This window comes from Canis lupus, chromosome 30, assembly GCF_048164855.1.
Source record: "Canis lupus baileyi chromosome 30, mCanLup2.hap1, whole genome shotgun sequence".
NCBI lineage: Eukaryota > Metazoa > Chordata > Mammalia > Carnivora > Canidae > Canis > Canis lupus.
The window spans coordinates 17,855,098-17,871,218 of NC_132867.1; the positions used below are offsets into that span (position 1 = coordinate 17,855,098).

General features: G+C 39.6%; 1 long non-coding RNA gene across 1 annotated transcript in view; it reads right to left on the bottom strand.

Annotated features, from left to right (window-relative positions):
- The window catches only part of LOC140621491 (uncharacterized), a 291,722-nt gene extending 276,561 nt beyond the window's left edge, over positions 1 to 15,161 (bottom strand). Inside the window, exons 1-2 of the long non-coding RNA XR_012021210.1 lie at positions 14,900 to 15,161; positions 13,648 to 13,811 (exon numbers count right to left, since the gene is read on the bottom strand). This is a non-coding gene — a long non-coding RNA (uncharacterized lncRNA). The remainder of the gene's footprint in view (positions 1 to 13,647; positions 13,812 to 14,899) is intronic.
- Positions 15,162 to 16,121: the final 960 nt, after the last annotated feature.

Genomic DNA, 16,121 nt, shown 5'->3' on the forward strand with positions numbered 1-16,121 from the left:
TCCCTCTTTAATAATTCATTAAAACAACTCACAGAACTTAGGAAAGTGCTATACTTATGATTACCATTTTATTAAAAAGGATACCCATATGAGAACCAGACAAATGAGATTCATGGAGCAAGGTCTAGAAGGGCATGCAGAACTTGCATGCTATCCCTCATGGAATCAGGGCATGTCACCCTTCTGGCGCATCTATGTGTTCACCAACCAAGAAACTCCACTGGGTTTCAATATTCAGAGTTTTTATTGGGGTTTCTTTTTTTTTTTTTTTTTATTGGGGTTTCTTTACACAGGCATGACTGATTAAATATTGGCCACATGACTGAACCCAATCTTCAACTATCCTCTCCTCCCCTGAGGTCAGGCTGACCCAAAGTCACAAATTTCTAATCACATAGTTGGTTCTTCTGATGACCAGCCTGCAACCTGAAGCTATTTAGGGACCCATCATGAGTTACAGCATTAGCATAATAAAGATATTCTTATCACTCAGGAGATTCCAAGGGGTTTTAGTTTTAGGAGCTCCCTGCCAGGAACACCAGACAAAAACCAGACAATTTTTTTTTTACCTTACTGCACATGCCTAACTGGTTCGGGTGCCTTTGAGTAGCCACACAAGCTACTCTCACATTTCCTGTTGTCTAGGGTTCAATGCCCTGGACTGTCTTATCCTACCTGTTCTGATTTTGAGGCTCACTCCATTTGCTTGACATCTTATGATTCAACAAATAGGCCGGTCATTCCATAACACCCTTGCTTCCACCTCTCTGCTTGGCCTGTAGCTCCTCTTTTTCCAGATTACATCTTCATCTCTCCTGTCCATGAATTTTCTTCCATTTAATCAATTAAACAATCTCTGTGGCCTAATGAATTTATGCCTTGAGAGACAAGCTGCCTACAACTAACTTCTTAATGGGATCAAGAACCAAGATTGTTCATATGAACTTGACTTTACTATAGCAGGAAATTTTTGTAAAATTAGGTAAAGTTGTAGAAATCCTGAAAATCCATTCATCCAAATAGCCAACTATTCAACCAGCCTCCTCTCAAAAGAATTGTTCATCAGAATAAATAGCTCCTCCTATGGACAACACATAATTCAAAAGGATCGATTACTTGGCTATTAAATGACTCTCTATGTATCTAAACTTACTGCAAAACTCTCACTTTGCTATGCTTACTCATCTTAAATTATTATATCATGAGGGCTGTTCAATCCCAATTAACCCCATCAATGAAAGACCTCCTAAAACCAGACCCCAAATTCTTATAAACACCTGCCCTTAATCTCTCCTCTTTTAAAATACTAAGGGGACACCTGGGTGGCTCAGTGGTTGAGTGTCTGCCTTTGGCTCAGGTCGTGATCCCGGGGTCTTCGGATCAAATCCCACATCAGGCTCCCCCACAGGGAGCCTTCTTCTCCCTCTGCTTATGTCTCTGCCTCTATGTGTCTCCATGAATAAATAAATAAAATCTTTAAAAAGTAAAATAAGATACTACTAAGATTCTGTCAAAAAGATGGCCTCCCTTACTGGAAAATAATAAACTTCACTTTGCTTAACCAACATATCATTTCAGTGGTCTTTTCAGGAAGTTGGCCATCAGTAATGGCCACTGAAACTTTTCTTTCTGTAAGATTCAGATAAGGGTAGCCCTTCCCATCTAGCCAATTTGATCTAGCTGCCAGAATTGATTCTGATATGGGATGTGGATGATCCTCCTGCCACTGCTATTTCTGTGAGTAATAAACTTTGACCCAGGAGTCTTGCATCTTCTGACAGCATTTACAAAACTGTGGTAGGCTAACTTCTTATCTTGCAAGCAGGGTAAAATCTTACAATTGTCACAGTTCTTGACAACCTATTATATTAGAGAGTAGAAATAAAGGATTTCTAGATAACGACGGGTGAATAATCCTCTGAGGTGGCTCTTTTATAAGAAAGAACAAAATAGAAAGTGAAATTGACAAAAATCCATTAAACTTAACTTTTAGTGGAATTGGATATTTGATTTTAAGCAGTCCACAGAATTTCAAATAGTGTAATAATTCAGTTTTTAAAATGGACTTAAACCATTTTCATGTATAGATATATTAAAAACAAACACAAATGATTTTGCTTTTCTAAAAAAGTATCTAGTATTATTGAAAATAATACCATTTATTTGTTGTCCAGGTAGAAAGGTTAGAAATTTTCTCTTGACTTAATTCTATTTTTTAATTTCAAAGAAAGCTATTGGTAAAAAGTGTTACCATTCAAGAATATGAGTTGGTTGAGGGCAGTAATCCTTTTTTGTCATCTTTGTGTACCTTACAATATATAACAGTGTCCTACGTATGATACACACTTAAGAAGAAAAAGAAAATACGAAAAAATGTAAAAGAGATTATGAAAATGGAGCATAAAATAAAGGTAAGCCTTGGGGCATCTGGGTGGCTCAGTTGGTTGAGCAGCTGCCTTTGGCTCAGGTCATGATTGGGGGTCCTTGGATTGAGCCTAGGTCAGGCTCTCTGCTCAGCGGGAAGCCTGCTTCTCCCTCCTCTTCTGACTCTTCCTTTCCCTCTCCTTCTGCCCCTCCCCCAATTGTGCTCTCTCATGCACTGTCTCTCAAATAAGTAAATAAAATCTTTTTAAAAAATAAATAAGGGTAAGCTTATAACGAAGAATAAGGAGACAAAAAAGAGATCTGTGAAGGAGAAGGGAAAGGTGGGGAAGAAAAGAGACAAAATAAAAGAATTCTTTTGTATCACACAACAGTAACATGGCAATTCTCAAGGCTTAGTAAAGTTTTGGCAGAAGCTATAGAGATCCCTCTGTCTCTCTCTGTGTATCTCTCATGAATAAATAAATAAAATCTTAAAAAAAAAGACAATAATGATTCATTTTTTAAAAAATAAAATAAAAAATAAAGACAGAGCCCTTTAACTCAATTAGAAATCCTTACAGAAAAAAAAAAAAAGAAATCCTTACAGTTCCAGATCTCTCCCTAGGACAGCTGAGATCTCTATTTCAAGTGCCTCCCAGTTCAACTTCTCCCTCTCCTAATCCTGCTTCCTTCACACCTCCACCAGGTTTTGTTTTGTTTTTTTATGATAGTCACAGAGAGAGAGAGAGAGAGAGGCAGAGACACAGGCAGAGAGAGAAGCAGGCTCCATGCACCAGGAGCCCGATGTGGGATTCGATCCCGGGTCTCCAGGATCGCACCCTGGGCCAAAGGCAGGTGCTAAACCGCTGCGCCACCCAGGGATCCCCTCCACCAGGTTTTTAAAGCACTCCTGTGGAAAATCAAGTCACTCTGAGAGGTTTACTATAGCATATTTAAGAGTTTTTCCATTCCTTCCTACCTTCCTTTCTTCTAATTAGAGAAATCCACAAAGGATTTGAAGCAGCAGCAGTATGCCATATAGGAAAACTCAGTAGTCAGCCATAAATTTTTTCCTTCCTTATGACAGTGTTCACTTTAATTACTTATTATTCTGAAGAAAAAAAAGACATAAATTGTATTTAGTTTGGATCATTCAAAACATTTTAATCTATAATTGACATGGTCTATCACAGCTAGACTCATAATTTTGCTTTAAAAGTTTCTGTTAGTTCAATAGTATCAACCTAAACCCTAAGGAAAATCTGAATTTCTATTAGAATGTAACTTCTCTTCTATTTTATATGGAGATATACTGAGGTCTCTTATGATTTCAAACTCACTAAACTTTCTGAAGTGAATTTTAAAGAGTAAAACTTGGATTGTTTCAACAAATCAACTACTATTTAAAGATAGGTTTAAAAAAAAGATAGGTTTATAGAAAAGATGGACTGATGGATAGATAAATGACAGATATAACACATTCATGAAAAATAAATGGTTAATTTAGATGATAAAAACAACTCTTAGATGAAAGGTGAACCCTTCATAAAATAATATGTGGAGGCCGAGAAAAATCAAGGCCATTCCACCTCAAGTTTAGCGTTAGCACAAGTACAGCCATCCCAGGCCCCTGTAAATAAGAGCTGAAATTTACATTACTTCAGTTACAGGAAGAAAACAGCTTACAGCTTAATGCCCTTTAAAGCCCCATATCAAAATGTAAACAGAACTTGAGAAATTCCTCCACCCCTTCTGAAAATCCCCTAGACCAGCCTATAAAAAAACCCAGCTGTAACCCACTTTGGGGTCCAAGTCCCTGCTCCGCTGTGTCGGGTATACTTGGACCCAAGCTCGAGCTTGTAAATAAACCCTCGTGCGCTTGCATCAGTGTCAGCTCCTTGGTGGTTTCTCGGATTCGCAATCTTGGGCACAACAAATATTGCTATTTGTGGTTTAAAAAATTTGATACTAATAGCACAAAAGAAAGTTCATAAATGAAATAAGCACAATTAAAGTTATTCTAACACCTCTGACCATAACTCTTGTTATTGTAAAAAGCAATGTAATTGAACACAACTCTTGAACTAGAAATGTTATAGCTTGCCATTCATCTTCCAAAACAAATTATTTAATGGCAGTTTATATGGAGATACGACAGATAAAAGAAATCTATTATCACTGCAGTTATAATTTACATTTATTATAAAGACAATATAGACAAAATAATGGGTATGGTTCAGTAGTTGATTGACTATACTAATGCAGGTAAAATATTAGTTTTTTTTAAGATTTCACTTAAACCTCATGTCATTCACTAAAGGCAATTTTACCTAAATTATTTCATTAATCAGTTTTTCAATGATTAAATTAAGGTCAATACAACAAAGTGCCAAAATAACAATTAAGTTCTACTAGTATTAAAGAAAAAAAAAGTGTCAACTAGGTGTGTTTGGAGAAATGATCAATCATTTTCAGTGATTTTGTTAACATTCCTGACCCTTTTTGATTGATCCAAGTATTGTTTTGTCAATAGCTACCAATAGTTGCCTCAAACACAGGGAGAGTGCTACTTTGATCTGAAAATCATCAGCAAAATATGTGACTAATTATGGAGACAAATATAAGTCTATGTGAGTAGGAATACATCCTGATAATACCAGAATAGTGCACAGATATGCCTTTTTATAACCTTTTTTTTTTATTAGAGAGAAAATTTAATGCTGGTTATAGCATACAACTGAAGTTAAGAGACATGGGTTCTATTTTTAAGCACAGCAGCATAATAGAAGATTTAGACCTGTGTTAAATCCCTGCTGGGTGACTTATCTGCTGTATGTTATTAAACAAGCTGTTAAACTGTCTGAGAATCTATTATCTCCACTGCACAGTGAAAAAATTAACATCTACTTTGAAGAGTTGTGAAAATTGGGGAGAATGTATAGAAAATGCCTAGGACAACACCAGGTGCATAGTATGCACTCCATATTGATTTATTTCTCCACTTCCCCCAGCCCAGTCCCAGTCCTGTTATTAGTAGACCATGAGGTCTTAAGTAAATTACTCTTTAGGTCTCAGTTTTAATCTCTGAAAAAAGACAGAGCTGAACTAGTGCAACAATTAGCAACCCCAATTTCATGACACTGTTATAACAAAAGCAACTGGGCCATGTGTCACAAGTAGTTCAACCTAATAATAATTAAATTACCAAGATTCACAGATAATTTTGTTTTAAAACTGTATAGCTGTTCCAGTTATCTCCACTATAAAATCAAGATCAGGCACTGGTACTTCACTTGCTTTAGGGTGAAATAAATGAAGTAGTTTCAAATAACAAAGATGAAGTTGCTCATCACACACAGTCTACTTTATATAATAGCCTTTATTTACTCTTAAGAATTGGGTGATTATGAATTATTGTAATTCTCATAAATTATATTTTTCTAACTGAAAATTTCTTAGTGACCTTATCTATGTACATATTTTTAAAGGAAAAAGATACGGCTATGGGACGCCTGGATGGCTCAGTGGTTGAATGTCTGCCTTTGGCTCAGGGCATGATCCTGGAGTACCGGGATCGAGTCCCACATCGGGCTTCCTGCATGGAGCCTGCTTCTCCCTCTGCCTGTGTCTCTGCCCCTCTCTCTCTCCATGTCTCTCATGAATAAATAAATAAATCTTTAAAAAAAAGAAAGAAAAAGAAAATGATAGGGCTAGTAGAGGCTTAAAAAAAAGTCTGTAGCTCTATAGGCTTTACTTGCTATGAAACTCTCCAGCATTTCTCAAATCAGAGTATATTGATGACAGTGTTCTGAATACAAACATAATCATCCTTGATGTTTGTTCCAATGGAGAAAATGTTGGGGATCGCTGGATTACATCATCACTGTCCCCATTCACAACTCTTTAATATCATAGATTTCTTCCAATATGGAAAGTATAGCACTCCTGGTAAAATAAGTCTTTTAATTCCATTCTTAACTTACTTGACATGTCAACTCAAAAATACATAGTATAGAAAACATATAGATGGGGGTACCTGGGTGGCTCAGTTAAGCATATGCCTTTGGTCATGATCTCAGGGTCCTGGGATCAAGTCTTGCCTCAGACTCCCTGCTCAGCAGGGAGTCTGCTTCTCCCTCTTCCTCTGCCCTTCCCCCTAATTGTGTTGTCTTTCTCTCTCTCAAATAAATAAGAATAAGAAAGAAAGAAAGAAAGAAAGAAAGAAAGAAAGAAAGAAAGAAAGAAAGAAAGAAAGAAAGAAAGAAAGAAAGAAAGGGAAAAGAAAGAAAAAGAAAAGAAAGAAAAGAAAAGAAAAGAAAAGAAAAGAAAAGAAAAGAAAAGGAAAGAAAGAAAGAAAGAAAGAAAGAAAGAAAGAAAGAAAGAAAGAAAGAAAGAAAACACAGATGGCCAACAGACACAGGAAAAGACACTCAATATCACTTGCCATCAGGGAAATACAAATCAAAACTACAATGGGGGCACTTGTGTGGCACAGTTAGTTAAACTTCCAACTCTTGGTTTGGCTCAGGTCATGGTCTTGAGGTCGTGGATCAAGCCCCGCATTGGGATCTATGCTTGGCAGGGAGTCTGCTTGAGGTTCTCTCCCTCTCTCTCCCCACCCCTCTCCCTGCTCTCTCTCTCTAAAATGAACAAATAAATCTTAAAAAGAAAAAAAGCTACAATGAGATAGCAACTCACACCTGCCAGAATGGCTAAAATCAGCAACACAAGAAACAACAAATGTTCATGAGGATGTGGAGAAAAAGGAACCCTCATGCACTTTTGGTAGGAATGCAAACTGTACAATCATTGCAGAAAACAGTACAGAGGTTCCTCAAAAAATTAAAATAGAACTACTCTATGACCCAGTAATCACATTACTGGGCATTTACCCAAAGAATACAAAACCACTAATTTGAAGGGACATATGCACCCACATGTTTCTTGCAGCATTATTTTTTTTAAAGATTTATCTATTTATTTATGATAGACACAGAGAGAGAGAGAGAGAGAGAGAGAGGGGGGCAGAGTCACAGGTAGAGGGATAAGCAGGCTCCATGCCTGGAGCCCGATGTGGGACTCGATCCCAGGACTTCAGGATCGCGCCCTAGGCCGAAGGCAGGCGCCAAACCGCTGAGCCACCCAGGGATCCCCCACAGCATTATTTATAATAGCCAAATTACAGAAGCAGTCCAAATGTCCATCAATATAAAGAAAATGTATATGTGTGTGTATACACACACAGACACACATATGCCACACGTAGAATATTAGTCATCAAGAAAAATGAAATCTTGCCGTTTGCAACAACATGATGGAGCTAGAGAATATTATGCTAAGTGAAGTAAGTCCATTAGAAAAAGACAAATACCATATGATTTCACTCAGATGTGTAATTTAAGAAACAAAACAAATGAACAAGGGGGAAAAAAAGAGAAACAAACCTAGAAACAGACTCTTAAATATAGAGAACAAACTGATGGTTACTAGGAGAGGGTGGGGTGGGTGGAATAGGTGATGGGGATCAAGAGTGCACTTATCATGATGAGTACTGCATATGGTACAGAATTGCTGAATCACTATATTGTACACCTGAAACTAACAAATATTATTAACTATACTGGAATTAAAATTAAAAAGTTTTTTAAAAAGCAGTATATACCTTGGGAGCAAAATATGAATACTTTATCTTTTTGGAACATACACTGTATTAGTTTTCTGGGGTTGCATAACAAACACCACAACCTGACTTAAAAGAACAGAAATTTAGTCTCATACAATTTTGGAGGCCAGAAATCAGAAATCAAGGTATCAGCTGGTTCATTCCTTTTGGCAACTCAACGACAGAAACTATTTCATGCCTCTCTTACAGCTTCTGGTGGCTGTCAGAGTCCTTGCCATTCCTTTGCTTATACAAACAGTACCCCTAGTTTTGCTTCCAACCTCACGTAGCCTTGTTCTTTGTGTATTCTCCTCTGTGTCTCTGTGTGTCTCAAATCTTCCTCTCCTTTCTCTTATAAGGGCACTAGTCATCGGATTTAGGGTCTACTCTAAACCCAGAGTAATCTCATCCTAAGGTCCTTAATTATATCTGCAAAGACCCTATTTCCAAATAAGCTCATACTTAGAGATGCCAGGTGTAGGACTTAGACCTATCTTTTTGAAAGACACTATTCAATTTATGTCAGTCTCAAATGCAAAATACATTAATGCTATCCCAGCATCCCCCAAAGTCTCCATTACTCTAAATCCAAAATCTTGTCTAAATTATAACCAGCTAGGGCAGCCCTAGTGGCCCAGTGGTTTAGCATTGCCTTCGGCCCAGGGCATGATCCTGGAGACCCGGGATAGAGTCCCACGGCGGGCTCCCTGCATGGAGCCTGCTTCTCCCTCCGCCTGTGTCTCTGCCTCTCTCTCTCTCTCTCTCTGTGCCTCTCATGAGTAAATAAATAAAATCTTAAAAATATAAATACATACATACATACATACATATACACCAGCTCAAAGAAATTCCAAATCCCACCTTCTACATCATCTAAATCAGGTATGGGTAAGACTCTCTGTAAGATTCATCTTAGGGCAAAGTTTCTCTTTCTCCATGGATCTATAAAACTAGAAAACAAGTTCTCCATTTCCAAAATAGGAATACACATAGGATACACATTCCCATTCCAAAAGGGAGAAAATGGAAAATATAGAGGGATCACTGGTCCCAAGCAAGTTTGAAATACAAGAAGGAAAATTCTGTATGGTTTCCAGGGATGAGAAAATCCTCTTTACCTCAAACCTCTTCCCTCTGCACCCATGGAGATGGACCTCTAGGCTCACAGTTGCTCCATTGGCATTGGTCTGTAGAGCTCCTGTCAGCCCCTGCTTCTGCATTTGCAGCACTGCCCTGTAAGTCGTCCTTCTCTTTTCTTGAAAACTATATGTCTGCAGCTGAATAGCTCTCTGCTATTCCAGCCTCTTTCATGTTTATGGATATTTGGGAGTCTAATAGTCTTTCATTTGTCCAATCTCTGTCCCTTTCAGTCCAAGCGGGTAGAGTTTCTACTGGAGTAATATTCTAAAACTTTGTCAGCCTCCTGTGTAATTCATGAGAATCTACACAATTAGACAAGAGTTGTCAACAGACCTTCCTAGATAAGCTCATCCCTATTCCTGGTCAGGAATGCTACATGGTCAGTTAGCTCCATGGTCAGTTAGCGCCATAACATGGTCAGTTAGCTCCATAAGTCACACACATACTCTCTTCAACAAAGGTGGCCCAGCCACATCCTTGGCCCCATCTCTAATACATGCTTTTCTAACAGTGAACTTCCAAATTTAGCAATATGGGTAGAACAAGAGCCTTCCAAATGATCCACTGCTTGTTGCTTTTTGCTTAAGATTTCCTTCCTCAATTTATCTCTTTCCTCTTGAAGTAAAAGTTGTCCCTTCAAAGCTATGCATGGAAATTTCAGCTAAATACTCAAATTTGTAGCTTATAAATTCTACTTTCCACCCAACAGTAGATCACAATTCAGCCAAGTTTTCAGCCACTTTATAACAAGGACTGCTTTTCCTTCAGTTTCCAACAACACGTTCCTCATTTCCTTTTGAGATCTCACCAGAAACACCTTCAATATTCACATTTCCATCAACAGTCTCTTCAAGGAAATCTGGACTTTTTCTACTATGCACTTCAAAATGCTTTCAACCTCTACCTATTATCCAATTCCAAAGCCATTTCCACATTTTTAGGTATTTGTTACAGCAGACTCTATTCTCAGTATCAAGATTATCTGTATGAGTCAAGTTTGCACCAGAAAAACAGAACCAGTAAACACACACACACACACACACACACACACCCCTCTTATTGAGATTTATTTCAAGGAATTAGTTTCTACAATTTAGGATCTGGCTGAACAAGTCTTGTTGAGGTCTGGGGTCTATAGACATGGGGCACGACAGTGGCTAGAAACTCTCAGGCAGGAGCTAAGGCTGTATCCACAGACAGAATTTCTTCCTCAGAGAAACCCTAGTTTTGCTCTTAAGATCTTTCAACTGATTGGATGAGACCCACCCATATTATTCAGGATAATTTCCTTTACTTAAAGTCAACTAATTGTAGATACTAACTACATCTACAAAATATCTTCACAGTAACATCTAGAATAGTGTTGGGATGAACACTGGGTACTATAGCCTAGCCAAGTTGACACATAAAACCAGCCATCACATGCATCCTATATTATAAGATATTAGTAAAATGCTTAATGTGGTAAGTTCATTATTTCAAGTTGTAAGACAGAGGCACATATAAGGAAAAAAAAGAGAGAGAAAAAAAATCTACAAGCGTATTCTTGGCAAATGTGATTTCCCAAGGTATTGGGGATGGTTTTTCTATAATGTAAAATTATTTTTTTTTTTTTTTTTTAAGAAAAGGGCACCTGGGTGGCTCAGTGGTTGAGCATCTGCCTTCAGCTCAGGGTGTGATCCCACAGTCCCAGGATCGAGTCCCACGTCGGGCTCCCTGCATGGAGTCTGCTTCTCCCTCTGCCTGTGTCTCTGCCTCTCTCTCTCTCTCTCTGTGTGTCTCTCGTGAATAAATAAAATCTTTAAAAAATAAAAATTAAAATTAATTAAATTAATAAAAATGTATCTCAGGAATAGATTATTTTCACATAGTTTTTGAGGGCAGAAATCTCAAATTAAAATAGATTTCCAGGTAGCATTTCTGCCAAAGCAAAGGATAGAAAGATATAAAAGGAAGAAAGAGAAAAAAGAGGAAAAGAAGGAAAGATTTGTCCTGGGACTCATAATTTGGATGACTAGCTACTAAAAGATATTCTTGGGCAAAGAGGCATAAAACAAAAAAAGGGGCAAAAGGGCATTTAGTGTGTACATTATAAAACTCCAAAAAGGTAACAGTACACAGGATGTATCATTTCTCTCTTTTTTCCCTTAAGCCAGTAGTTAACATATCCTGATATTCCAGAAAGACCACTATTTAATATTAATTATAAATACAGAACAAAAATATTTTTAAAAATCTTAGAATAATATAACCTAGAATGAATTATCCCTAGCATTATGAGAAAAACTTTTTTAAAATTGTACTAAGCTTAATAGATGTAACAAATGTTTCTAAACATGTGAATCTCTTTAAAAATATGACTGCTTGACCTGTTGATTTTCAAAATCTGTTTCCTGTCTACCTTTCCGAAACTTTTCTTTCCCACATTCCCAAGTCCACTAATATATTTTTTGAGATTTAAGCAAGAGATTAGCTCTTATGTTAAGGATCGTGTCCTCAAATGTCACCCACCCCCTCCGGAAACCCACCACATAGTTCTATAATTAGACATTCATTTTTCCACCTGTTTTACTAGAGCCAGAAAGGTTAAAGATATATTCTTAGTATCAGTATTTGTGTTAGTATTTCTATTTAGAGGTGCAACACCTAAATGGATGCCTGGAATTCTGCAGCATTCAATAAACATTTACAAAATGAATAAATGAGCAAGAATATCAATAGAGCCTCCATATTATTATGTTTTTGTCAGTGATTTAAATCAGAGACTGAGTTAGGCCTGTAGACAACTTTTAAATTAATTTTTTCCAGAGAAGCATTTTTGTTTTTAAGTCAAATTTAAATACCTTTAGGTAAAGTACACACTCCTATTTCCAGAGTCCAATATCAACTCTATTTTCTCTGATCTGGCAGTTTCACACAATTGTTACCTTACTGCCCCTCACAGTAACTGAGTTTGCTGCTCCTGGAGTATATTTTATAGAAGAAATAATATTATGTTTACAGGTTTAAAATAAGTGGTACACATAGTTTGAAATGAGATGTATTTTAATAAAAATCTTAAAAAGATTTGTACACTTATGTGAGGAAAGAAATGAGAAAAATATACTAGAAATAACATCCCATGATAGATTTTTAAAGTAAGCTTTATAATACAATAGCTATGGAATAGGCAGTAGAGCATATAATCATCCCACATCCTTATTACCCATCTAGACCAAAAACAGGCTGACATGGAAAATGTGAGGATGGTTCCCAGGATGGCTGCCAAGATCAGTAGAGGTTAGAAGAGAAAGCCTGATCATGAAGATTATCTCCAACGAAGACTAAAGAATTGCATCATATTTCTAAAGACGGTAAAGGATGAACAAAAGCAGTGTCACTGTTCATTTAAGACAGCTGGGCAGAGCTCTAGAAACAGGAGGGGTGGAAATTTTTTAAAACAAAACAAAATTGTGAAAAAAAATAGTTGTAAATAGACGAATTCTGCTAAAGAAAGAACAAAGAAAAGGCACGTTGTAGGCGACATTCTGAGGACACTCCTCTTTGACTAAATAAGTAATCAAGTTATTTGAACAGGATAATCACTGCCAAAAGAGGAGTTCCAATAACCATCTGTCCAATTTAGAGAACACGTTCAACTAACGAAACTGTGCACTGGACTTCCCCCACAGAAATAGTACCAATATGATACAAAGAGATATACACTGGAAGAGATTTATTATAGCAATTAACTGGGATGATTAAGAAAGTCTAGAAGTCCCAAGATCTGCCATCTCTATGTTGGAGAAGAAAGAAGTCAGTATAATTCAGTCCAAGGCCAAAAAAGGAGAGCAGAAGGAGAGATGCTGGTGTAAGTACCATAGTCAGAAGGCCTGAGAACCAGGAGCTCTAATGTCAGTGGGCAGCAGAAAGTAGAAATCTCAAGAAGAGAGAGATCACCTTTCTGTCTCTCTCTGCCCTCAACAGAATGGGTCCCCACTATTAGTTCATGAGTGCAGATCTTTACTCAATCCACTGATTCAAATGTTAATAATCTCTTCCAAACACCCTACAGACATACCCAGAAATGTTTCACCAGGTATTTGGACATCCTTTAGCCAATCAGGCTGACACATAAAATTAACCATCACTGTGTGTAAACACACCCTGACTTCAGATTTGTTTCCCTAGTACAAAAAGACATTAATAAATAATTACTGAATAGTTCATCTGTGCTAGCTACCAAGACTGGTGCTGAAACAAAGAACTACAAAGGACAAGCTATAGTCCCCACACAGCTATATGATTCTGTGTAGAGGCCTCAGACTTTTCTTTCTTACAACATATAACTTACATGTAAAACAACTGTTCCATTGGTAACATTTCTTTGCAGTCAATGATTTCCATGAACATTCCCCTACTCCTCTCTCTCTCTCTCTCTCTCTCTCTCTCTCTCTCTCACACACACACACACACACACACACATAGAATTTTCTCTGTACCTCCAGGAAGGTGAGTTAGCTGGGTATATTCCACTTGCCCCTCTGGATCCATTCTCCACCTGCTCCATGGCCCAGAAGACTGGCTGGATTCTATCAAGGGATGGGCTGCATTAACAGGCTCCCCTCCTTGTGGCTTCTTACTGAATTCAGCCAATGAGGAGCACCTAGAAAAGATCAGAGGGAGAAAAGGGGGTCAGGATACTTACTATCTCCTTCCTTGTGGGGTTGCTGCAGGCTGTCTGCATCCACCAAGCATCCCTAACCATCCTGCAGTTTCTAGCCTGAGTCCTGCATTGTCCCCTGTGGTATCCTCACACCTTAGTAAAAAGTCCCTCTACCAAACTCTTCTGAAATTGTCCGATTTCCGTATGCCATCTCTGGATCTTCCAAGACCCTAACACACTGAGACTGAAGTGTCCCGGATCCAAGACCTTTAGGGAGAGCAGGCGTGATGGAAACATACTTGGATACACTGCAGGGGCAATGAAAGGATAGATTTAAAAATCTTGAATCTGATTCTTTCCTGGGCCTGGTCTGGGGAATCATCAGCCAAAGAAACTCAATAAAGAGAGTAGGGGTGGGGCAGCCCGGTGGCTCAGTGGTTTAGCACCAGCCCAGGGCGTGATCCTGGAGGCCCGGGATCGAGTCCCACATCGGGCTCCCTGCATGGAGCCTGCTTCTCCCTCTGCCTGTGTCTCTGCCTCTCTCTCTCTCTCTCTCTCTCATGAATAAATAAATAATCTTTTAAAAATAAGAAAGAAAGAAAGAAAGAAAGAAAGAAAGAAAGAAAGAAAGAAAGAAAGAAAAAGAAAGAAAGAAAGAAAGAAAGGAAGGAAGGAAGGAAGGAAGGAAGGAAGGAAGGAAGGAAGAAAAAAAGAAAGAAAGAAAGAAAGAAAGAAAGAAAAAGAAAGAAAGAAAGAAAGAAAGAAAGAAAGAAAGAAAGAAAGAAAGAAAGAAAGAAAGAAAGAAAGTAGAGCAATATGCAGCACGGTATGAATGTTGAAAAAAAAAATTAGTGGGGGAGATGCCTAAGCAGGAAAGCCTGAGGGTCGTCATACAAGGTGAGTTTGCCTCTGCATGACAGGTGCAGAAAGGGAGGGCCGAAGAGGCCTGGAATTTTGCCAGCCACACCTTTAGAGAGGCTGTGGTGGGGAAAGAAGTCATCAGAGCACACCTCAAAACCACCGCGGGACAATGCACACCTCAGCGGAGACCAGCGCAGGAGAGCTGATGCACAGGTGAGCCAGCCTACCTGCAAAAGACAGAGACGGGCCCCGAAGACCTGGAGAAGCGGGCTGCACAACAGCGAGAGCGAGTGGTCGGGGCCACAGAGAAGGACTGCGGTCCGGATGCCCCTCCCCACGGCCCCAAGGACACAAAAGCTTCCTTCTGCCCCCAGATGACCCCCTTGGGAAGGAGGAGAGGGAGAAGAGAAGCCTTAAAAGAGAAAATTTTGAGAGACTGAGAAATTACCAAAACAAACAAACAAAAAAAAAAAGACTGACACTAACAACAGACTGATAACGTTAAGTTTAAAAAGCATGAGAATAGACCAACCCCCCTCAAACCTGAGAACATACGGAGCGACCCCTCCCTCTCGCAGGGATCAGGCGCGAGGCCCGCGGCCCCTGGAGAGTAGCTCCCAGAAGGCCGAGCGCCGCGGCGGGGGTCCCCGCGCAAGGCCAAGAGAGACGTCCCGAGGTAGTTCGTCCTCTCCGGGTAGCCGTAGGTGTCAGGTGACCTGGCCTGGCCAATCCGCTCGACTCTAGGGCAACCTGCAAGAGCCCTGCTGGCTCGTGGGCAGCTGCGGGGCTCCCCGGAGCTGCGGAAGGGGAAGTCGCCCGTCATGTTTGTGGGCAGGAGCTACGCGGACCGCACGGGGAGCCGCACAGAGCGGCTGAGAGCATGGCGGCTGCTCTTCCTGAAGCTGCCCACCACCTGTGCCCCGAGCGCTTGGCCCGCCTCCTGTCCTCTCAGCCCCAGCCTGCACCTGGAGCTCGAGCTGGGCGTGGTGGTGGGCACGTGGCGGTGTGGCCGGCTGTGCCCTGGATGTGACCACCAGCCATGTGCGGGACGAGTGCAAGAAGGGGCTGCCCTGACTCGCCGCCAGCTTCGCAGCCTTCAGTCCCATCAGCACGTTTGTGCCCAAGGAGAAGATCCCCGAGCCTCACAGCCTGAAGCTCTGGTCAATGGCAAAGTCAGCCGGGAGGTGTGACATCCTCCATGATTCTTCCCATCCTCTGTATCATCGGCAGCGTTTCCAAGATCATGCAAGAAGGAGGCACTATCTGGACCCGGATGCCAAAGGGAATAGGACCGTTTTTAAAAAATAAAGAATAAAGCGTGAAATTCAGGCTGACATACACAAGGTTGTTAATATGAGATTTAAGGTGGAAAGGCCAAAATACTGAGTCCATACAAAGCACTCTTAACTTTTTAAATTTTAGAAGAAAAGGGAACAAGACAGAAGGAAA